Source organism: Onychostoma macrolepis, chromosome 19, assembly GCF_012432095.1.
Source record: "Onychostoma macrolepis isolate SWU-2019 chromosome 19, ASM1243209v1, whole genome shotgun sequence".
Classification (NCBI taxonomy): Eukaryota; Metazoa; Chordata; class Actinopteri; order Cypriniformes; family Cyprinidae; genus Onychostoma; species Onychostoma macrolepis.
The window spans coordinates 32,658,281-32,682,845 of NC_081173.1; the positions used below are offsets into that span (position 1 = coordinate 32,658,281).

The 24,565-nt window shown below is 37.4% G+C and overlaps 1 long non-coding RNA gene across 1 annotated transcript in view; it reads left to right on the forward strand.

The window, feature by feature from the left end:
* LOC131526334 (uncharacterized) overlaps positions 1–3,045 on the forward strand; it is a 10,064-nt gene extending 7,019 nt beyond the window's left edge. Inside the window, exons 2-3 of the long non-coding RNA XR_009267427.1 lie at positions 1,871–1,952; positions 2,328–3,045. This is a non-coding gene — a long non-coding RNA (uncharacterized LOC131526334). The remainder of the gene's footprint in view (positions 1–1,870; positions 1,953–2,327) is intronic.
* Positions 3,046–24,565: the final 21,520 nt, after the last annotated feature.

Consider the following 24,565-nt stretch of genomic DNA (forward strand, 5'->3'; position numbering starts at 1 on the left):
CAGTGAACACACACACACACACACACACAGTGAACACACACACACACACACACACACACACACACACACAGTGACACACACACACACACACACACACACACACACACACACACACACAGTGAACAGTCATGGTATCAAAGGTGGAGAGAGTGCTGTTCTTTCACAATCCCCACCTTCAATTCCTGCCGGCGCGAGAATCAAACCGGCAACCTTCAGGTTACAAGCCTGACCATTAGGCCACGACTACCCTAAATTAAATTAAATGTATTAACAATAGATATGTAAGAGTAAATACAACAACTAGTGATGATATCAATAAGTGAATATGCACTGCTAATAGAGAATAATAGACAACTAAATATGAAGGAAGATACTGAGTAAATCGCAGAAACCAATAAATGGAACGAACACAGAACGGCTGAATGCAATGCTGTTGAGCTGAATGTAGCAATGGAAGAGATTTCTATGGAAATGTTGCTTATGGGAACCACTTAATGGCTCTGGTGGAATTAACGATAAATAACTGCTTATTTATCTCTGAACAAATAATATAGCTATTATTCGTAATGCTGACCCAAAGTAAATGTTATTTAAGCAGGTTAGAAAAACATAGGCTGCAGGTATAAACTAAGCCAAGGTCTTTAGGAAAGAGGTTTGGTAAGTTTATAATTACGTTCCACAGGCGGGTGATCAGTCCGGCGGTAGAGACGTCTTCCACTGGTCATGCAGACTGCGTGCAGTGGGGAGGGCACAGAGTTACGTTCCATTAGCTGTCAATGCAATGTTGTTCACTACACAAGAGAGACATTAAAAAAGGGCTTTGTCCAAAATAAAATATAGTTGAAGTTAAAATGGAAAAACCTGGAAGGCAGTACCAAATATAATTTTTGTTTAATGAAATTAATGACAGTAACAGGATTGACGTCATAGTCACAGGACTGGCAGGGATGACAGCACACACATTCTTCAGCACTGTACAGTTTTACAACTTTATATTGCATTATATTGTTTTGCACTTACTTAGCATAGTTGTATGACAATAGTAAACAGTCAATTGTTTCAGTTTAAGTCAGTTCATAGTTGATTTAGCACATTACATTTCTAAGAGATCTAATGTTTTACGGGTATTGTAATTAGATAATGAGTCCATCTGTTTGTCCCCTCACAGAACTTCAAATAGACTGATCTGTTTCAATTATTAGGCAAGAAAGATGATCAGATCCCGCTCTTTCTTTGATCATCTGAAACCAGACCAAGATCTTGACTTTTTTTAACATTGCAAGACTGGGGTGAAGGTCTGCAGTCACCTTGCTGCTCTTGTATGTAACTGAATTTGCATGGATGCATTATTAACAATGAGTTATGGAAAGAAAAAATAAAGTTTTGAGACTGATCATCATATCCTGATCATTAACAACAACAGTAATAGTAACAATACCAATAAAACTAACTAAAATATGACTCATGCTCATATGCCACAGAATGATATAGGCATTAGCTTAAATACACCCAGGGTGACCTTTAAACATGTTTGCACAGACAAACTTTAAAAACAGGGTGACACCTAATATATTTCATTCCTGTTACCAAAATGTCAAAACCTGTTACCCTGAAAAGTAACAGGGATAACAGTAACCGGTTTGACAATTTCAAACTAATTTGCTAATAGTCAAGTTCACAAAAGCACGTTGTACACTTTTAAAGATTTTACTTGTAGATATTGATTATATTAAATAAAAAATGGTAACAGTATTGACACTGCACCACCTCTCCTATTCATTCCTATTATTAGAGGGAGACTTGTAGAGAATGTAGACTTACCCCTAAATGGGGTTTTAACTGATTCTATCACATCTTTGTCACCCTCAAGTGTACAACTCGATGGCGTCTGAGCACCAAGATCTACATTTCTGCAACCCTTAAATTCTTCAAGTTTTAAGTTCCGGAAAAATGTATGTATGTCAACATGTCAATCCATCTTATGAACACTTGACAATAATTGTGGAACACACAACACTATTTATACACTTGTTTATCTAACACACATACTTAGTTTACATTTCGATTTTTCACATAACATACCTGTACATACAATTGTCAATTTGTATATTGTTATTCCCCATTTACTTGTTCTATTTTATTCTTTTATTATCTGTGTTTTTGTCATTCTGTCACACTCTGGAAGCTTCTGTCACGAAAACAAATTCCTCGTATGTGTCAACATACCTGGCAATAAATAGGTATATAAAAATATACCTGCGCGTCATGTAGTGGCTTCTTACAGGAGCTCCTTTTCCCCCTGCTGCATTTTTTTACATGATGAGAAGTCTCTGCCTGATGTCCTCCTTCCAAAAAAATAGACTGGGACCAAGAGCTAGAATCTGAATCTAGTTCCAATGAAGACGACAACTGTATGGTGGAGTTCTTTTTCCCCTTCCAGCGTGATGGATGCGGATCCGACCTTCAGGGCATGGAGGCAAAGAGTTGTGAATATTGTCTGATCTCCATTGCTACACTCTTCCATTGGCATAATCTGTTGCATCTCTCTCAGACTTGATCTTTTTGGAGGAAATGATATCTTGTTTAAGCTCATTATTACGTTGATTGCATTCATGGAAAAATCGATGAAGTTCTTCTTCGTCTGGATATTCCTCCCAACAAGATTACCTGGTTAAGAGATCTAAATGCAAAGAACATTGTGTTAATTGTTTTATTCGTTATTCTCCATTGGCAAGAAACATTGTAGGTATCATTCAGAAATACAGGTACATTGTTGAGAGCGACACCAAGTTGCAATCGATTTTTGTTAAACCACTTAATACATCCCCTAATTTGTGTAACATGCTGGTCAGGGGCAGATCTGTGCGTTGCACAACCAGCACATTGTTTGAGTAACATAACTTGGGGTGATTTTAAGTGCGGATGCTATCAACAATGTAATTTTACATATAAAACACAAACTTTTCATCTTCCCTCTATGCGAAAAATGTTTAAGATTCGAGAAACTATGTACTATTTTACATGTTGCGTTGTCCTTGTGGACTTGGCTACACTCTTAAAAATAAAGGTGCGTCACGATGCCATAGAAGAATCTTTTTGTTTAAATGGTTCCAGAAAGAACCTTTAACATCTGAAGAACCTTTCTGTTTCACAAAAGGTTCTTTGTGGTGAAAGAAGGTACTTCAGATTATAAAAAGGTAAGAAAGAGATGTTTTTTTTAAAGAACCTTCGACCTTTTCTATAATTATGATGTTGCTCTATATATTTGGTTTGATTTATATTTTATGTCAATTTGGTTCTATCTTGATGTTGATTTATGTTTGTTTTCTAACAGTTTTTTCTCGATTGCTAACACACTATAACTGATTCATTTGGCACAATTTTCCAAACCATTCATACAGTTCTTGAAACAAAGACATGTTTCTCCAAACTTTTAACACATTTCACCTGTTTTCACACATGCTCCAATTTGCTCAGTGTTTTCTGTAAAACTCTACACAAGAACAGCATCATTTTGCACAGGCTTAACCATGTTCTCATTCAGAATACACAAACACACAATATAACTACCTCACGAATCACAAAATGAACACAAACAGAACACACTAATCCCGGTGAGAAGATTCAGTAGCAAAACTGATGACACTGATGAACTGATGGCAGTCAGAATCACAGGATGATATGAACAAGACCACAGCTTATTGTGTTTTGGAAAATGAATCTTAGTAATGGGATACAAAGAGGAATAGGAGGAGAAAAGAAAAATGAAGGGGATGAGGTCAAAGGTCATTTGCTGCTGATGAAATATAAAGCATTATACTCTGAACAAAATTATAAAACACAACACTTGTTTTTGCCTCCATTTTTCATGAGCCGAAAACCAATCAGTATCTGGTGTGACCACCATTTGTCTCACGCATTGCAACACATCTCCTTCGCACAGAGTTGATCAGGTTGTTGATTGTGGCCTGTGGAATGTTGGTCCACTCCTCTTCAATGGCTGTGTGAAGTTGCTGGATATTGGCAGGAACTGGAACACGCTGTCGTATACGCCGATCCAGAGCATCCCAAACAAGCTCAATAGGTGACATGTCCGTTGAGTATGCTGGCCATGCAAGAACTGGGATGTTTTCAGCTTCCAGGAATTGTGTACAGATCCTTGCAACATGGGGCCGTGCATTATCATGCTGCAACATGAGGTGATGGTCGTGAATGAATGACACAACAATGGGCCTCAGGATCTCGTCACGGTATCTCTGTGCATTCAAAATGCCATCAATAAAATGCACCTGTGGTCGTTGTCCATAACATACGCCTGCCCATACCATAACCCCACCGCCACCATGGGCCACTCGATCCACAACGTTGACATTAGCAAACCGCTCACCCACACGATGCCATACACGCTGTCTGCCATCTGCCCTGTACAGTGAAAACCGGGATTCAGCCGTGAAGAGAACACCTCTCCAAAGTGCCAGACGCCATCGAATGTGAGCATTTGCCCACTCGAGTCGGTTACGACGACGAACTGCAGTCAGGTCGAGACCCCGATGAGGACAACGAGCATGCAGATGAGCTTCCCTGAGACGGTTTCTGACAGTTTGTGCAGAAATTCTTTGGTTATGCAAACTGATTGTTGCAGCAGCTGTCCAGGTGGCTGGTCTCAGACGATCCTGGAGGTGAAGATGCTGGATGTGGAGGTCCTGGGCTGGTGTGGTTACACGTGGTCTGCGGTCGTGAGGCCGGTTGGATGTACTGTCAAATTCTCTGAAACGCCTTTGGAGACGGCTAATGGTAGAGAAATGAACATTCAATTCACGGGCAACAGCTCTGGTGGACATTCCTGCAGTCAGCGTGCCAATTGCATGCTCCCTCAAAACCTGCAACATCTGTGGCATTGTGCTGTGTGATAAAACTGCACATTTTAGAGCTGCCTTTTATTGTGGCCAGTCTAAGGCACACCTGTGCAATAATCATGCTGTCTAATCAGCATCTTGATATGCCACACCTGTGAGGTGGATGTTTATCTCGGCAAAGGAGAAGTGCTCACTAACACAGATTTGTGAACAATATTTGAGAGAAATAGGCCTTTTGTGTACATAGAAAAAGTCTTAGATCTTTGAGTTCAGCTCATGAAAAATGGGGGCAAAAACAAAAGTGTTGTGTTCATAATTTTGTTCAGTGTAGTTGAGCATGTTCTTGTGCAGAAATTATCATAAGGAAAGCTGCCTGCAGGATAATCTACTTACGCATTACAATTACAGTACATAGTAGCAGTACTTCAGATGAGAGAACTTTCACTGTTCTTTGTACTGTAAATACTGTAGCACACACCCTCAAACTCATAACTGTTGAATTGATATGTAGCCAAGTACTTATTGCATGTATTTGTGCAGAACTTAGTGTCGACTGTCTAGGGGAGGCAGAGAAAGTATTTTCTCAGAAGACTAAGAAACTGTTATAGTATAACAAATAAGGATATTACCAATACTGCAATGCAACTTGGCAGAGGATGCAGAAGCTCTCAGCCACAGCCATATCACCCTGCAGTCCAAGACTGGTCGCCCACTGAAGCTAAGCAGGGTTGAGCTGGTCAGTAGCTGGATGGGAGACTCCTGGGAAAACTAGGTTGCTGTTGGAAGAGGTGTTAGTGAGGCCAGCAGGGGGCGCTCACCCTGTGGTCTGTGTGGGTCCTAATACCCCAGTATAGTGATGAGGGCACTATACTGTCAAAAGCACCTTCCTTCGGATGAGACCTTAAACCGAGGTCCTGACTCTCTGTGGTTATTAAAAATCCCATGGCACTTCTCATAAAGAGTAGGGGTGTAACCCCGGTGTCCTGGCCACATTCCCTCCACTGGCCCTTATTTAATCATGGCCTCCCAATAATCCACATTCATTGAATTGGCTCCATCACTCTCTCCTCTCCACCTGTTGCTGGTGTGTGGTGAGCGCACTGGCGCCGTTGTACTGTGGCTGCCGTCGCATCATCCAAGTGGATGCTACAACACTGGTGGTGGTTTGAGGAGAGACCCCCCCCCCCCATTTGATTGTAAAGCGCTTTGGGTGTACACAATAATGCGTTATATAAATGCATCATCATTCATTCAAGCTATTTATTTATTTATTTATTGCTGTACAGAAACTGACAGTATATTCCAATGTGTGTTTACTGTATATTCTGTTTTTTGGTTTTTGTACTTTTCTCTTCTAGTGCTTTTCATCTACTGTAGGATCACTTTACAGTAGTGTAATAAAAGCAAACTTTTCTTAAAGAATTTGACTGTATCTGCACAACTCTATTTATGCTGCATACTGTAGCAGTTGTAGGGTTTGATACATAAATAATTTAATTTAGCTCAAAGGGAATCATTTGTGATTTTATAGGGAATTTGAATAGAATCACTGTTTTGCGGCTGATCACTGAGTCGGCAGCGATTCACTGAACGAGCCATATAATGTTAATTCTGCACTGGATATTAAAACCCAAAATATAGTGAAAACACTATTAATAAGCACAGTAACAAGATCGGCAGATTAAGACATTAACTTGTAAGCACAAAACACAAGATACTTCTCTTTTCAATATAAATAAGACTTTATTTATATAAACCTAAGATATAAACTAATCTAACACATGAACACACACATTCACACGTTGCAGAAAGAGAGAAAGGATGAGTTTAGAGAATGAGAATGTGAAATCCCAAGTTTATAGCAATATGTTCTATTGCATCAACCTGAACAACCATCAATCACTTAATTAACCCTCACATTGAGTTTCTCAATGAGGCTAAAATTTATATTAAAGGCACCAACTCCGTTAGACCTGAAGGTTACTTGCTTGCGTTGCCTTTGTGTTACAGGGATTCCCTTTTGTCGTCGTCGTCGTTGCAGGAAAGGGGTTTTCCCGAGTTGCCGATTGGCTGGAAGTTCAGTAGTCTTTGAAGGGATGTCTTGGGCGTTGGCTGAGGATGCGGAGTTGGTCTGGTTGAAGTTTTGAGGCGGTCACAGGCTCGAGTTGAACTCGGAGACAAGGCGGGGCGGCAAAACTTAAACTGAGAACACCAAACTCGCAACGGAAAATAAACTCAAATAAAAGAAAGAAAGGATATAACGAGACTAGGTGGTTTTTCTTCTCATCGTGGTGTTAAGTAGCAACTAGCCTGTAGGCCAGAGCACGCTCAAAGAGCGCTAAAAAAAACAGCGTCAAAACGCAGCAGCAAAAAGAAGAAGAGAGACGAGAAGGCAGATTTGATGGTGTCCTGAGTTTTTAAACTCGGCTTCTGGACACATCCCATCTGGTGTCTTGACCAATTAGATAGGCTATTATCTTAGCTAGGGTTGTTCCTTCCATCATAAATCAGCATGTTATCAGTCACATGGTCTGAATTTTACACACTCTTGCAAAGTATACTTTTGGATGTGATTTCTATAACCAGAATATGATACATTTGACAAAGAATCAATTGGAAGAAACGTTGTCAAACTCATACATACCAAACACGAATAACCCCTAAAATCGTTCAATAGTTATTAAAAAGACATACATAATATGTGCTTAAAACATGATTGTCTAATGTGTGGGTTACATACATAATATAGTGTTATGCCTAGCAATGTCCCTTTAGGATGGTTTTATGTGCATATGAAAAAGAAAGTCTCTGTGTAGTTCTATGTAGGACATAGGGACAAGTTCGGTGAAGACCAGAGAGAGGTTAAAAGGTCTCCTAAAGAATTTCAGTCTCAGTCTTTGTCTTGTATGTGTGGGGGAAAAGTCAATCTAAAGAAGCTCGTGATTTCTCTTGTGGAACACATGTGATGGCCATCTCTTTGACCATTAATCTTGATTATTTGTCCCAAATTTGACGATCTCCTTCCGGCATTGTACTTATCAATAAGTATTCTTTTGTCTTAATGTTGCGAGCTGTTCTGTGAAAGAGGCTTGTTGGTAAGGCTTGCTCCAGACTCATGGCGCCAGAGTACCATGGACAGATTTATGACGTCCTGTTGGGCTTTTCTGGAATTTCGGTCCTCATATTTCAATGTTCTGATCTAATCTTAGTTTTGTCTGACTCGTTCTGATCCTACACAGTCATTGCAGGATTCCTGTTTCCCAAAAGGAGGCCAAAGATTAGATTCTGACAAAAGATAATATGTTTTTGACTAAAATGTTTGACTCTGACCTGGAAGCTTGACATTTGCACAAGTTTGTGTGTAGTTTTAAAATTGTGTTTATAGTTTTGAGAAAATGGTGAATTGTTTCATGAATTGTGTGTTAGCAATCGAGAAAAACTGTAATAGGCATTTTTTTTCCTTTTTTTTTTTGTGAGAGAGAGTATTGTTCATTTATGTATATTTTGCAGTCAGGTATCTTTTGATATGTTTAGGTTTAGCATTTGTAGTTAATGGTTGTTTTCACTTATGTTTATTGCCCTTATGTGAGGTGATTTCCTGATTGCCTGTGTGTGTGTGTGTGTCAGTGTATGTCTGTTTGTGAGTGTGTGTGTTGTGTTTTTTTTTTTTTTGGATCATGTGGGTCATCATGTGGTTCAGGTTTGTGCTGTATATAAGGGATGAACTATGTATGTGTTCATTGTCTGATGAAAAGCTTGTAGGCTCAAAACGTCACCTGTGGTGAGAACATAAATATTTTTCTACTTTTGGAGCTGTGGTGTGCCAAATTTGCTATTTGTGTTTTGATTATGTAATACAAACATCAAAATGTAGATGTTTAAAAGCAATGGTAAATGCTACTGTATTTATTCATTTTATCTGGAAACTACAGTGAATTGTATGTACATTTTTAAAAGAACGAAAGAAGAGGCCAGTGAGCCTGGGTTGCAATTGCATAAACTTTTTTTTTTTTTAAGCTTCTTTAGAAGTGTTCAAAACCAAACTAAAAAAATAAATAAATAAAAATGAGCGAGACAGGTGAGTACATTCAGAAGTATGTAACCTGGTATATAGATAGAATCAGTAAATGTATTTGTAAAATAATTATATCAAATATATCACTCGTTGTATCGTCATAGAACATCTAATTTCAGACGATGACAGTGATTCATCTGGTAAGATCTCTTTAGTCATTTCACATTGTATCCACCTTTCCAGTTTCATTTTTGATCTTGTTTTTATTGTCATTGTCATCCTTCAGCAATATTCAGAGATTTATCAAAGCATGCTTTCACTAGAACTATATATACATATTACGTTTATTTGTGTTATGTATGTATGAAGCCCTTTGGAGTAATAGTAAATGTAGCAATTCTGTAAATAGTCTGACAGCTCAAATGCTTTCAGCTTTTCCATTTCTTGCTACTTTTTCAACTAGTATGACTTGACGTTACAATCATTTGGTTTCACAATTAATTTGAGAATGACAACCCATAAGCATGGTTTAATTTCCCTCATCTGGTTTCCTGATATATTTACCCTATCACATAAATAAACACGCTTTCTAGATTATTAAAACTGTTAAAACAAGACGCTTCTCTCGAAAGCTAAACTTGTGAAATTTCTAATATTAACTCCAACAATTCCAAATGATGTTTTCTGTTAAAACAACAAAACCTCTGTGTTATGGTACAGAGGTTGCTTAAGTCAGGGCTTTTCAAACCTGTCCTGGAGGGAATCCATTTTGTTCATATTTTGTATGTTTTTCTCGACACACCCAGCAGGGGTTTTGCATAATGAACTTCTGTATTCTATAAAACAGGTTGCGTCTCTTCTGGATCAGGTCTTTTGTATAATCAACGGCTAGCTGTGCATTAAACGATTTGAATGCACGACGTGGAGGCAAAGAACCTGGTTGCCTCCACGAAGTGCATTCAAATCGTTTAATGCACAGCTAGCCGTTGATTATCCCGTTTATGCCATGGTCATTTGCCAGCATTCACATTAAAGATGTTAATAATATTCACGCTGCGATATTTGACCGGAACGATAAAAATGACGGTTATTTTCGTCTGTATTACTATTCAACTGTAACTGTATGTTACTATGGTTACCAATGTTTATAGGAAGCGCATTAATATAGAATGTGATTAAACTGACCTGGAACTACCTGTGCAGTTCAACGAATTTAATCAACACCTGCCAGCCAATCAGAATCCAGTATTCAGACCATGGCATAACAACAGATGAGCATAACTGATGTCCATCACATATGCAGTTTGCAAATGCAACGTTGTGATGTTAAAATTGAATAACATGCCAACAATAAAAACAAATACCTAGGTTACCTGATTACCCAAAAGAGCCAATTCATACTGCTGTTAACACTTTTTTACAACAAGTGCAAACAATGTGACCCGTTTTCCGGTTTGGTCATGTGATGTTTAACATACAGTGGGTACGGAAAGTATTCAGACCCCCTTAAATTTTTCACTCTTTGTTATATTGCAGCCATTTGCTAAAATCATTTAAGTTCATTTTTTCCCTCATTAATGTACACACAGCACCCCATATTGACAGAAAAACACATAATTGTTGACATTTTTGCAGATTTATTAAAAAAGAAAAACTGAAATATCACATGGTCCTAAGTATTCAGACCCTTTGCTGTGACACTCATATATTTAACTCAGGTGCTGTCCATTTCTTCTGATCATCCTTGAGATGGTTCTACACCTTCATTTGAGTCCAGCTGTGTTTGATTATACTGATTGGACTTGATTAGGAAAGCCACACACCTGTCTATATAAGACCTTACAGCTCACAGTGCATGTCAGAGCAAATGAGAATCATGAGGTCAAAGGAACTGCCTGAAGAGCTCAGAGACAGAATTGTGGCAAGGCACAGATCTGGCCAAGGCTACAAAAACATTTCTGCTGCACTTAAGGTTCCTAAGAGCACAGTGGCCTCCATAATCCTTAAATGGAAGACGTTTGGGACGACCAGAACCCTTCCTAGAGCTGGCTGTCCGGCCAAACTGAGCTATCGGGCGAAATCACCACGATTGCTTCACGAAGGCGGTTTTTCGTCTGGGACAGCCTAAAATCGTGCAGTGTGTTTCAGGCTTTAATCAAACAAACAAGAACCAGCTAATTAAGCTCTTCAAGAGCACTTTACAGACAGGTGTTTGATCAGGATTGGAGCTGAACTCTGCAGGAAGGTAGATCTCCAGGAACAGGACTGGGCACTCCTGGTTTAAACTGTATGTAGCTGAAAATACAGTAGTCTAAGAAAAAATGATTATAACTGATTTGTTGAATATAACTTGCCAGCAAATAATAATAATAATAATAATAATGCTCTGTACCCATACTTTTATATATACAGTATATATATATATTTCTGGACAGAAAGACCAGAATTGGGAAGAAAAAAAAACTTTGGTGAAAAGTGCTGTTTCCCCAGTTTTGAATGGTCACCATTGGCACATAATGCAAAAAAGACTGCTAAAGTGAACAGATTTTACTAACATGCCTACCAATCTCTGTGTAAAAATTACATTATGATGCTGCCATTTTTCTGAAGCCATTTTTACCCCCTGTAATTTGGCTCTGAATCTCAGGTGAAAATGGCCATTTTGATCCCCTCTACAAAATAGTGGATTACTTAGTAAATATTCATCCATGACATTTAATATTTTGGCTTTCATCACTATACATGTCTGTCTTTCTTCAGAAAAATTTTTGAACTGGGGACCTCTGGTTGAGTTGACACATAATGACCCTGTTTCACAATCCAAAATAATCCTGCTGCACTGGGCCAAGATGTAAACATGTTAGTCCAACAAAATGTAGATATACAACACAAACTTTCAGAGAAAAAGGCTAGGCCAGTAACCAACCTAAAAAGAGGAAAAATAACAAAGACCCTAACGCATGAACCCAGTCAACATTTTTACAGCACACTCGACACCAAACGAGCAACTCTTGGCTGGAAACATGACACAATGTCTCAATAAAAAAAGAGTTAAAAGTAATAGGCTCAGAAATGAGGAAAAGGGATTCCATTCACTCTGACATCATGATATAAATATAGTTAATGCAGACAGTAATCAAGGAATGTGCCACAAAATACTTCAAAATACCAGGCTACATACAACTTTTCAGTATGAATCTGTTCATTGATCATTTGTACACAGAGTATGTCATCAGCATTCTCTTGCATCATTTGCAAAGTAGGTCTCCTGTGTCTTTCTATCTTGATGCCACGGGAGGAGTTGTGTCAAAAATACCAGAACAGCTGAAGCATTAATGAAATTATGACACTTATTTCCATACAGTTGAACTGATTTATTTGAACTTAAATTTAGTTAATTGTACTGATGAGTAAAAATCTTGCTAATTTAATGAGATCACATCAGTTTCATTTCACATATTCTGTGAATGTTCTCAACACTCATATAGATCCACCCAGTACTGTTGATGTTCAGACTAGTGCCCTTGAAGAGTTGTGAGTTTTCTGCATTTTTATGAAAATGGAGAAACCTGTTGGAATTTAATGTTTACTTATTTTAAACATTTAACATATATATGTTTTTTAACCATTGTGGTGAGGAGTGGAGTTTGTGTTTAGATTATCAGTAGCCACTATAAGCACATAAGTGGTATATAATTGGGAAGAGTAGAACCTGTGGTTAGGTTCAGGATGGACAGCAAAACTTTAAGATTGTGTGTGATTCATGTTGTTTGACTATTTACATGTAAATGTATAGTGAGGATGTTTTTGATTATCACATTAGTATATGCTGTTGATAATTAACAACAAAAGATCGTTGTAAACACAATGTTTATATAAACAAACCACAAATTTATGTTTAATGCTTTGACACGTCAAGTCAAATCACATTTATTTATATAGCGCTTTTAACAATACAGATTGTGTCAAAGCACTTAACAGTATCAAATTGGAGGACAGAGTGTCAGTAATGTATAATGATAAGATTAAATACTCAATTTTCAGTTAAAGGCATTTCATTACTGAATTCAGAGATGTCATTGTCTAGCTCAGTTTAGTTTAAATAGTGTCTATGCAATCAAATGGACGATAATCGCTGTAAATTAATACACATAACAAGGTGTGTGTTTTTTATATACATATATATATATATATATATATATAGATAGATAGATAGATAGATAGATAGATTTGGAATAGAGTGTGTTAGAGTGTCAAATATAGTTGGACGAGATGTGTTTTTAGCCGATTCTTGAAGATGGCTAAGGACTCAGCTGCTCAAATTGAGTTGGGCAGGTCATTCCACCAGGAGGGAACAGTTAATGTAAAAGTCTGTGAAAGTGATTTAGTGCCTCTTTGGGATGGCACAATAATGTGTCGTTCACTTGCAGAATGCAAGCTTCTAGAGGGTACGTAAGTCTGAAGTAGTGAATTTAGGTAAAGGGGTGCCGAGCCAGTGGTGGTTTTGTAGGCAAACATCAATGTCTTGAATTTCATGTGAGCAGCTATTGGTAGCCAGTGCAAATTGATGAACAGAGGTGTGACATGCGTTCTTTTCGGCTCATTAAAAATTAATCTTGCTGCCATGTTCTGGATTAATTGTACAGGTTTAATAAAACTGTCTGGAAGACCTGCCAAGAGAGCATTGCAATAGTCCAGCCTGGACAGAACAAGAGCCTGAACAAGGAGTTGTGTTGCATGTTCCAAAAGAAAGAGCCTGATCTTCCTAATATTGAATAAAGCAAATCTGCAGGACTGGGTAGTTTTAGCAATGTGGTCTGAGAAAGTGAGCTGATCATCAATCACAACTCCAAGGTTTCTGGCTGTTTTTGAAGGAGTGATGGTTGATGTGTCTAACTGGATGGTGACATTGTGATGAAGTGGTTGGTTTGATGGAACCACAAGTTGTTCTGTCTTGGCAAGGTTGAGTTGAAGGTGATGGTCCTTCATCCAGCAAGAAATGTCTGTTAGACAAGCTGAGATGCAAGCAGCTATCATCAGATCATCAGGATGGAATGAGAGGTAGAGTTGAGTGTCATCAGCATAGCAGTGATATGAAAAGCCATGTTTCTGAATGACAAAATGTAGACAGTGATTCCATGTAGACAGAGAATATAAGTGGTTCAAGAACTGAGCCCTGAGGCACCCCAGCAGCTAGATGTTACGACTTGGACACCTCACCCCCCCAAGATACCTTGAAGGACCTGTCTGAGAGGTAATTGTCAAACCACTGGAATGCGGTTCCTGAGATGCCCTTTGCCAATAGGGTTGACAGGAGGATCTGGTGGTTGACCATATCAAAAGAAGTGGACAGATCCAGCTAGTTAAGTAATGGAGATTTGGAAACCGCTCTTGCCAGTTTTAGGGCTTCAACAACTGAGAGCAAGGCAGTCTCGGTTTAATGTCCACTTCTGAAACCAGACTGGTTGCTGTCGAGGAGGTTGTTCTGTGTGAGAAAGGCAGAGACTTGGTTGAACACAACTCGTTCAAGAGTTTTTGCTATGAAAGGAAGGGAAAAGAGTTCTTTAAAAGAGTTGGGTTAAGAGTGGGTTTCTTAAGTAGTGGGGTTATACGAGCCTGTCTAAATGCTGAGGGAAAAACACCAGTGTGAATGAGATGAAATATGATGAGATGAAATAGAATCAAGTGGACAAGTAGTAGGATGATTTAGGAAGGATGAGTTTAGAGACTTCTGACTCAGAGAGTGGAGAGAAGGATGTGAAAGAGTGTATGCGGAGGGATATGTGTTGTGTCAGGAACCATGTTGAGGTTAAGAGTGAGCAGGAAGTGATCTGAGGTGTGCAGTGGGGTAACCAGCACATGATCAGTGGAGCAGTGTCCTGAGAATTAATGAGAAATTATTGAATTAAATTAAAGATTATTAAATATATAATTATCATTGTAATGCATGGGGTGGGACTGAGAACCATGAACGTGAGGCTTGGTGGCTCCCACGGCTTTTAAAGCAAATAACTCCTTTATAAATAAATCCATTAATTAAAGAAGTTACTATTTTCAGGCATTACAGTAATAAATACATTTAGATAATGTAATGTTTTTGGATGGAAGGTAAGAAATCCATAGAATACAGTGATGTTAAAAATTTTAAATCTACAATAAATATTACTACATTAAAGACTTGTAGTATGTTCTTTAGGGTCAAATTAATATTTTGCAACTTGTTTTGTAATGGTGTGAGCCTCTTTTCAAAAGTTATTAAACTGCCAGTCGTCTCTAAGAAGAAACCCATCGAACAGAGAGATATTAGAAATGTACATTTAGAGCAAATACTTGTCCTTTAAAGAGTTCCTGCTATGTTGTACAATTTCAACTAATTATTTCGAAATGTGTTTTGGAAAAGTGTGAGCCTGTTTTCCAAAGTTATCCAACTAGAATGTGTCTCAATGTACGCACCCATCGAACAGAGAGATGTGGGAAAAGTGTCATTTAGAGCGATTTTTGTCCTTTAAAGAGTTCTGCTATGTTGTACAATTTCAACTAAATACTTAGAAATGTGTTTTGGAAAAGTGTGAGCCTGTTTTCCAAAGTTATCCAACTAGAATGTGTCTCAATGTACGCACCCATCGAACACAGAGATGTGGGAAAAGTGTCATTTAGAGCAATTTTTGTCCTTTAAAGAGTTTTGCTATGTTGTACAATTTCAACTAAATACTTAGAAATGTGTTTTGGAAAAGTGTGAGCCTGTTTTCCAAAGTTATCCAACTAGAATGTGTCTCAATGTACGCACCCATCGAACAAAGAGATGTGGGAAAAGTGTCATTTAGAGCGATTTTTGTCCTTTAAAGAGTTTTGCTATGTTGTACAATTTCAACTAAATACTTAGAAATGTGTTTTGGAAAAGTGTGAGCCTGTTTTCCAAAGTTATCCAACTAGAATGTGTCTCAATGTACGCACCCATCGAACAGAGAGATGTGGGAAAAGTGTCATTTAGAGCGATTTTTGTCCTTTAAAGAGTTCTGCTATGTTGTACAATTTCAACTAAATACTTAGAAATGTGTTTTGGAAAAGTGTGAGCCTGTTTTCCAAAGTTATCCAACTAGAATGTGTCTCAATGTACGCACCCATCGAACACAGAGATGTGGGAAAAGTGTCATTTAGAGCAATTTTGTCCTTTAAAGAGTTTTGCTATGTTGTACAATTTCAGCTAAATACTTAGAAATGTGTTTTGGAAAAGTGTGAGCCTGTTTTCCAAAGTTATCCAACTAGAATGTGTCTCAATGTACGCACCCATCGAACAGAGATGTGGGAAAAGTGTCATTTAGAGCAATTTTGTCCTTTAAAGAGTTTTGCTATGTTGTACAATTTCAACTAAATACTTAGAAATGTGTTTTGGAAAAGTGTGAGCCTGTTTTCCAAAGTTATCCAACTAGAATGTGTCTCAATGTACGCACCCATCGAACACAGAGATGTGGGAAAAGTGTCATTTAGAGCAATTTTTGTCCTTTAAAGAGTTTTACTATGTTGCACAATTTCAGCTAAATACTTAGAAATGTGTTTTGGAAAAGTGTGAGCCTGTTTTCCAAAGTTATCAAACTGGAATGTGTCTCAATGTAGGCCTACGCACCCATCGAACAGAGAGATGTGGGAAAAGTGTCATTTAGAGCGATTTTTGTCCTTTAAAGAGTTCTGTTATGTTGTACAATTTCAACTAATTATTTCGAAATGTGTTTTGGAAAAGTGTGAGCCTGTTTTCCAAAGTTATCCAACTAGAATGTGTCTCAATGTACGCACCCATCGAACAGAGAGATGTGGGAAAAGTGTCATTTAGAGCGATTTTTGTCCTTTAAAGAGTTCTGCTATATTGTACAATTTCAACTAATTATTTCGAAATGTGTTTTGGAAAAGTGTGAGCCTGTTTTCCAAAGTTATCCAACTAGAATGTGTCTCAATGTACGCACCCATCAAACAGAGATGTGGGAAAAGTGTCATTTAGAGCAATTTTGTCCTTTAAAGAGTTTTGCTATGTTGTACAATTTCAACTAAATACTTAGAAATGTGTTTTGGAAAAGTGTGAGCCTGTTTTCCAAAGTTATCCAACTAGAATGTGTCTCAATGTACGCACCCATCGAACAGAGAGATGTGGGAAAAGTGTCATTTAGAGCGATTTTTGTCCTTTAAAGAGTTCTGTTATGTTGTACAATTTCAACTAATTATTTCGAAATGTGTTTTGGAAAAGTGTGAGCCTGTTTTCCAAAGTTATCCAACTAGAATGTGTCTCAATGTACGCACCCATCGAACAGAGAGATGTGGGAAAAGTGTCATTTAGAGCGATTTTTGTCCTTTAAAGAGTTCTGCTATGTTGTACAATTTCAACTAATTATTTCGAAATGTGTTTTGGAAAAGTGTGAGCCTGTTTTCCAAAGTTATCCAACTAGAATGTGTCTCAATGTACGCACCCATCGAACAGAGATGTGGGAAAAGTGTCATTTAGAGCAATTTTGTCCTTTAATGAGTTTTGCTATGTTGTACAATTTCAACTAAATACTTAGAAATGTGTTTTGGAAAAGTGTGAGCCTGTTTTCCAAAGTTATCCAACTAGAATGTGTCTCAATGTACGCACCCATCGAACACAGAGATGTGGGAAAAGTGTCATTTAGAGCAATTTTTGTCCTTTAAAGAGTTTTGCTATGTTGTACAATTTCAACTAAATACTTAGAAATGTGTTTTGGAAAAGTGTGAGCCTGTTTTCCAAAGTTATCCAACTAGAATGTGTCTCAATGTACGCACCCATCGAACAAAGAGATGTGGGAAAAGTGTCATTTAGAGCGATTTTTGTCCTTTAAAGAGTTTTACTATGTTGCACAATTTCAGCTAAATACTTAGAAATGTGTTTTGGAAAAGTGTGAGCCTGTTTTCCAAAGTTATCAAACTGGAATGTGTCTCAATGTAGGCCTACGCACCCATCGAACAGAGAGATGTGGGAAAAGTGTCATTTAGAGCGATTTTTGTCCTTTAAAGAGTTCTGTTATGTTGTACAATTTCAACTAATTATTTCGAAATGTGTTTTGGAAAAGTGTGAGCCTGTTTTCCAAAGTTATCCAACTAGAATGTGTCTCAATGTACGCACCCATCGAACAGAGAGATGTGGGAAAAGTGTCATTTAGAGCGATTTTTGTCCTTTAAAGAGTTCTGTTATGTTGTACAATTTCAACTAATTATTTCGAAATGTGTTTTGGAAAAGTGTGAGCCTGTTTTCCAAAGTTATCCAACTAGAATGTGTCTCAATGTACGCACCCATCGAACAGAGAGATGTGGGAAAAGTGTCATTTAGAGCGATTTTTGTCCTTTAAAGAGTTCTGCTATATTGTACAATTTCAACTAATTATTTCGAAATGTGTTTTGGAAAAGTGTGAGCCTGTTTTCCAAAGTTATCCAACTAGAATGTGTCTCAATGTACGCACCCATCAAACAGAGAGATGTGGGAAAAGTGTCATTTAGAGCAATTTTTGTCCTTTAAAGAGTTTTGCTATGTTGTACAATTTCAACTAAATACTTAGAAATGTGTTTTGGAAAAGTGTGAGCCTGTTTTCCAAAGTTATCCAACTAGAATGTGTCTCAATGTACGCACCCATCGAACAGAGAGATGTGGGAAAAGTGTCATTTAGAGCGATTTTTGTCCTTTAAAGAGTTCTGTTATGTTGTACAATTTCAACTAATTATTTCGAAATGTGTTTTGGAAAAGTGTGAGCCTGTTTTCCAAAGTTATCCAACTAGAATGTGTCTCAATGTACGCACCCATCGAACAAAGAGATGTGGGAAAAGTGTCATTTAGAGCGATTTTTGTCCTTTAAAGAGTTTTACTATGTTGCACAATTTCAGCTAAATACTTAGAAATGTGTTTTGGAAAAGTGTGAGCCTGTTTTCCAAAGTTATCCAACTAGAATGTGTCTCAATGTACGCACCCATCGAACAAAGAGATGTGGGAAAAGTGTCATTTAGAGCGATTTTTGTCCTTTAAAGAGTTTTACTATGTTGCACAATTTCAGCTAAATACTTAGAAATGTGTTTTGGAAAAGTGTGAGCCTGTTTTCCAAAGTTATCAAACTGGAATGTGTCTCAATGTAGGCCTACGCACCCATCGAACAGAGAGATGTGGGAAAAGTGTCATTTAGAGCGATTTTTGTCCTTTAAAGAGTTCTGTTATGTTGTACAATTTCAACTAATTATTTCGAAATGTGTTTTGGAAAAGTGTGAGCCTGTTTTCCAAAGTTATCCAACTAGAATGTGTCTCAATGTACGCACCCATCGAACAGAGAGATGTGGGAAAAGTGTCATTTAGAGCGATTTTTGTCCTTTAAAGAGTTCTGCTATGTTGTACAATTTCAACTAATTATTTCGAAATGTGTTTTGGAAAAGTGTGAGCCTGTTTTCCAAAGTTATCCAACTAGAATGTGTCTCAATGTACGCACCCATCAAACAGAGAGATGTGGGAAAAGTGTCATTTAGAGCAATTTTTGTCCTTTAAAGAGTTTTGCTATGTTGTACAATTTCGACTAAATACTTAGAAATGTGTTTTGGAAAAGTGTGAGCCTGTTTTCCAAAGTTATCCAACTAGAATGTGTCTCAATATACGCACCCATCGAACAAAGAGATGTGGGAAAAGTGTCATTTAGAGCGATTTTTGTCCTTTAAAGAGTTTTACTTTGTTGCACAATTTCAGCTAAATACTTAGAAATGTGTTTTGGAAAAGTGTGAGCCTGTTTTCCAAAGTTATCCAACTAGAATGTGTCTCAATGTACGCACCCATCGAACAAAGAGATGTGGGAAAAGTGTCATTTAGAGCGATATTTGTCCTTTAAAGAGTTTTACTATGTTGCACAATTTCAGCTAAATACTTAGACATGTGTTTTGGAAAAGTGTGAGCCTGTTTTCCAAAGTTATCCAACTAGAATGTGTCTCAATGTACGCACCCATCGAACAGAGAGATGTGGGAAAAGTGTCATTTAGAGCGATTTTTGTCCTTTAAAGAGTTCTGTTATGTTGTACAATTTCAACTAATTATTTCGAAATGTGTTTTGGAAAAGTGTGAGCCTGTTTTCCAAAGTTATCCAACTAGAATGTGTCTCAATGTACCCACCCATCGAACACAGAGATGTGGGGAAAGTGTCATTTAGAGCGATTTTTGTCCTTTAAAGAGTTTTACTATGTCGCACAATTTCAGCTAAATACTTAGAAATGTGTTTTGGAAAAGTGTGAGCCTGTTTTCCAAAGTTATCAAACTGGAATGTGACTCAATGAAGAAAAACTTTGAATACAATGTTGGTAGAAATTACACATGTAAAGAAAACAATTGTAAAATATGTGAGTGAGGCACAATTTATTTATAAAACATCTTAAAGAAAGTTTAGCCATTACTTCATGAAGTGTTGACCCAAAATACCAAAAATAAGCAACCTGTTTGCTTTCATGCTTTCTGAGTTCTTGTCAAGAATCTGATGGATTCAGTGCCATGGACAGTGATATTTCTGCAGGACTGTAAACATCAATCAATGCACATGAATTGTGATATTGTCAGAGTGTAATGTTAAATAAAGATTTCATACAACAGGAAAACATAAAAGTTATTTTAGCAATTCATCTCAACTCAACACTTGGAGAACACTGTTACAATGGTGTTTAGCACACTTAAAACCAGAAAAAACAAACAAACAAACAAACAGAGGTGAATAAAACAGCAAGACATGGGCTGCAGTATGTTCTGTAGGGTCCAGACCAGATGTTCCAACTTGCTTTGGAGCAGTCAACCCATGCTTTCAAAACCTATAGAAATAAATCATATATGTCATTGTTAACACCAACACAGTTCTTGCTCATTTTGAGGCAAAGAAATAAATAAAAAGCATTATAAATTGAAATTAGACATTAACTATGTTCAGGAGATTACACATGATTTACAAGTTGGTTAAGGTTAGGGTACATCAAATGTTGATGTTTTATTGGTTAAAATGATGCCACCATCATGGAGATCAGTGTGTGCTTTAGTTGGGCTCTTGACTTCTTCTGTCAGATCTCTCTCTGAAATAATGCTGTTATAAAGCAGAGAGATCAGTGCTGTGCAGTGAGCAGCTAATAGCTGTTTTTGTATGATGCGATAATTATCGGGCGCTGACCTGTTTACCTCCAAAATAACACTTTTTATATGCTCAGGTTTTCAATACCCAATTCTGTGAAACTACAGCATGTAATGAAAGAGATGATCTAACAGTTACATTGAATAAATTTTAAATCTCTGTAATACATATAAATATTTAAATTCCAGTGTTATTTAGACACACAGAGACATCAAGAACCAGCATATGAATCTCAACAATGGTGACAATCAACAAAATGCTTCATGCTGCAATGCATACTGGGTAACACCATAGTAAAAATTCCCATCATGCACTGCAGCATGAATAATTATTGTCACCATTGTTGAGGATGGTATGATAAGTGTTCATGTCTAGAAGCCTGAGTGATATAGTTGTTTTTATTCCCTTACTATTTAAGCATCACAGTGACATTTGTTTAATAGGAATTTTTTGCAGTTCTCTAATAGATGGGTGTTGCTCAATAAACCAAAGAGAGACATCCTCATGATGTTCATTCAAGTGAGTTAAAAACACAAAGTGTAAGGTCATCTAGCTTTTAATTCAACAATGTACGAATGTTTGCTGTGAAACAATATTGCAATTGCTTAAAAGCAAACCGCTTTCAGTTATTAAAAGGGTCAAGAGCCCATCTAAAGCAAAAACATCAACATCTGATCCTCTGTGAGTCTCAATAACAGCAGGTGTTCATCACTAATGCACAATCATCATTTAATTAGTCACTTAATTATCTCATTAACTTTAACTCTAATTTTCTGAAACTAAATATGGAAAAAACCGAGATCATCATCATTGGTACTTCAGCACTTACCACCAAAGTTCCCGCTGACTTTACTTGTGATATTACTGGCACTCTAATCACTCCATCTAGTATCGTTAGAAATCTCGGAGTTATGTTTGACCCATCTCTTTCATTTCAGTATCATATTAACTCTCTCTCTAAATTGGCATTTTTTCACTTACGACGAATTGTCCAGCTCCGTCCTTTCATAAGTACCAAAGATGCAGAAACTCTCATTCACGCTTTTGTCTCATCTCGTCTCGATTACTGTAATGGCCTCTTCATTGGCTTGCCAGCTACCACTATTGCTAGATTACAGTATATTCAAAACTCAGCCACTCGTATTCTCACTCGCACCAAGCGTTCAGCCCACATCACCCCTATTCTAGCTGATCTGCACTGGCTACCAGTGGCCTATCGCATCAAGTTTAAAATTATCCTGCTTACTTTTAAAGCCTTGAATGGTCTGGCCCCTTACTATCTCTGCAATCTGCTCCACCCCTATTCTCCACCACGTTCATTGCGGTCCTCTGATTCTCGCCTTCTCACCATCCCTCGATATCGCCTCTCTTCCATGGGGGGCAGATCGTTCAGTGTTGTTGCCCCTAAATTATGGAACTCTCTACCCAGATCACTCTGTCTTGCCAATAGCCTGTCTGAATTCAAATCGCTGCTCAAAACTCACTTGTTTTCAGAATGTTATCTTTCTTAGTTAACTTATGTTTACTTTGTTTTATGTTGTATATTACTCTTTGGATTTCTGATGTTGTTTTCTTTCTGTTTATTGTTCGATGTTTTCCTCCCATTTCTGGTGTTTATTGTAAAGTGTCCTTGAGCTCTGGAAAGGCGCTATATAAATAAAACTTATTATTATTATTATTAACTCTTTGAGGACGTGGGATTTGACTTGAGACTTGCTTGTGACTTGAAAGGAATGTCTTGGTTCCTCCTCTTGTGAAATCAGCTGCTGAGTTCATGGGTGGAACAAAAATATGGCAGGACTTTTACTCTTTGGCCCCTGGACTACCCACCTCTGAAAGTCAGGACATAGATGTGTATAATGACAAAGGTATGACATGTATTACAAGGTGAAGGTGACATCTCAGGGCATTGACCCATGTCCCCACTTTTCAAAACGCTTTTTCAAAATGCTTTTTCAAAACGTTTCAAAACGTTTTTTTGGGGAAAGTTGAAAAGCACAGTCTCCTGTAAGGGGTAGGTTTAGGTGTAGGGTTGGTGTAGGGCAATAGCACATACAGTAAGTACAGTATAAAAACCATTACGCCTATGGAATGTCCCCACTTTTCACAAAAACGAACATGTGTGTGTGTGTGTGTGTGTGTGTGTGTGTCTGTCTGCTGGTCTCTCGTGTGTCTCTGGATTGTGGGAGAAACCCAGAGGAAACCAACATCAACACGAGAACATACAAACTCCACACAGAGAGACTCCTGCAGCAGCTGGACTCCAATACTGCACATACACCTCATTACACTGATGATGGGTTTTGTTGTTGTTTGTTTGTTTGTTTTCATTTTTTTGTCATTTTTGCTTCAGATTTTTTTTTTATATTTATCTTTGTTTTTTATTTTTCACATGTAAATTTTGCAAATGTTGATGGGTTTTTATTTTTGGTATATAAAGAAATAGGGTGGAAATGCTGAGTTTCTCATTCATTCTTTGTGCTGTAATTCAGTTAGAAAAATGAAAAGCTGTTATTCTTATCCAATAATGAAATACTTATGTGACAAATCATTCAAACTTCAAAGATAAAAGTTCATCGTTTATGTAGTGCTCCCTGTTGTTACTATTTTTTAAATCAGTGTTAAGAATGAAATGTATGTTTGTTTGTTTTTGAATGAGAATTGTTCCCAGTGTTATGAAACAAGCTTATTTTGAGACCTATATGAAGTGTTTTGTTGGTCTGAGTGAGTTTTGGAGGTGAGATCAACTGTTTGGCCAATATTCGTATTGGTAATGCAGACTGTATGAACAGTTTTGAAAATGTGGTTTCAGTATTGAACAATGCTTGTTAGCAATTGAAAAAAAAAAAAAAAACTGTATTGCATCAGTATTTTTTTAATGTATATTTTCTCAATTTTTATATTTATTTTTTGTGTTTTTCTTTTTCACAAGTACATTTTGTATGTTTAATTTTTTCACAAGTAACTGCTGATGAGTTTTTGTTTTTGGTACACTGTAAAAAATTGATGAAAAATTTACAGTAACTTACAGGCAATTTTGGTTGCCGGTCAAGTCAAGTCAAGTCACCTTTATTTATATAGCGCTTTTACAATACAGATTGTGTCAAAGCACTTAACAGTATCAAATTGGAGGATAGAGTGTCAGTAATGTATAATGATAAGATTAAACACTCAATTTTCAGTTAAAGGCATTTCATTATTGAATTCAGAGATGTCATTGTCTAGCTCAGTTTAGTTTAAATAGTATCTGTGCAATCAAATCGGCGATAATCGCTAGAAATTAAGCGTCCCCAACTGAGCAAGCCAGAGGCGACAGCGGCAAGGAACCAAAACTCCCTCTGTGACAGAATGGAGAAAAAAAAACCTTGGGAGAAACCAGGCTCAGTCGGGGGCCAGTTCTCCTCTGACCAGACGAAACCCGCAGTTCAAAAGTTTATATTTCTATTTTAATTTTGTTGCAATTTCTAACAATAGTAGTATTATGTAGTTAGGTATTTTATTATATTTTAGTTATTTAGTAAGACTGTACATTTACAAGAATACTGTAAATCAATAATTACAAT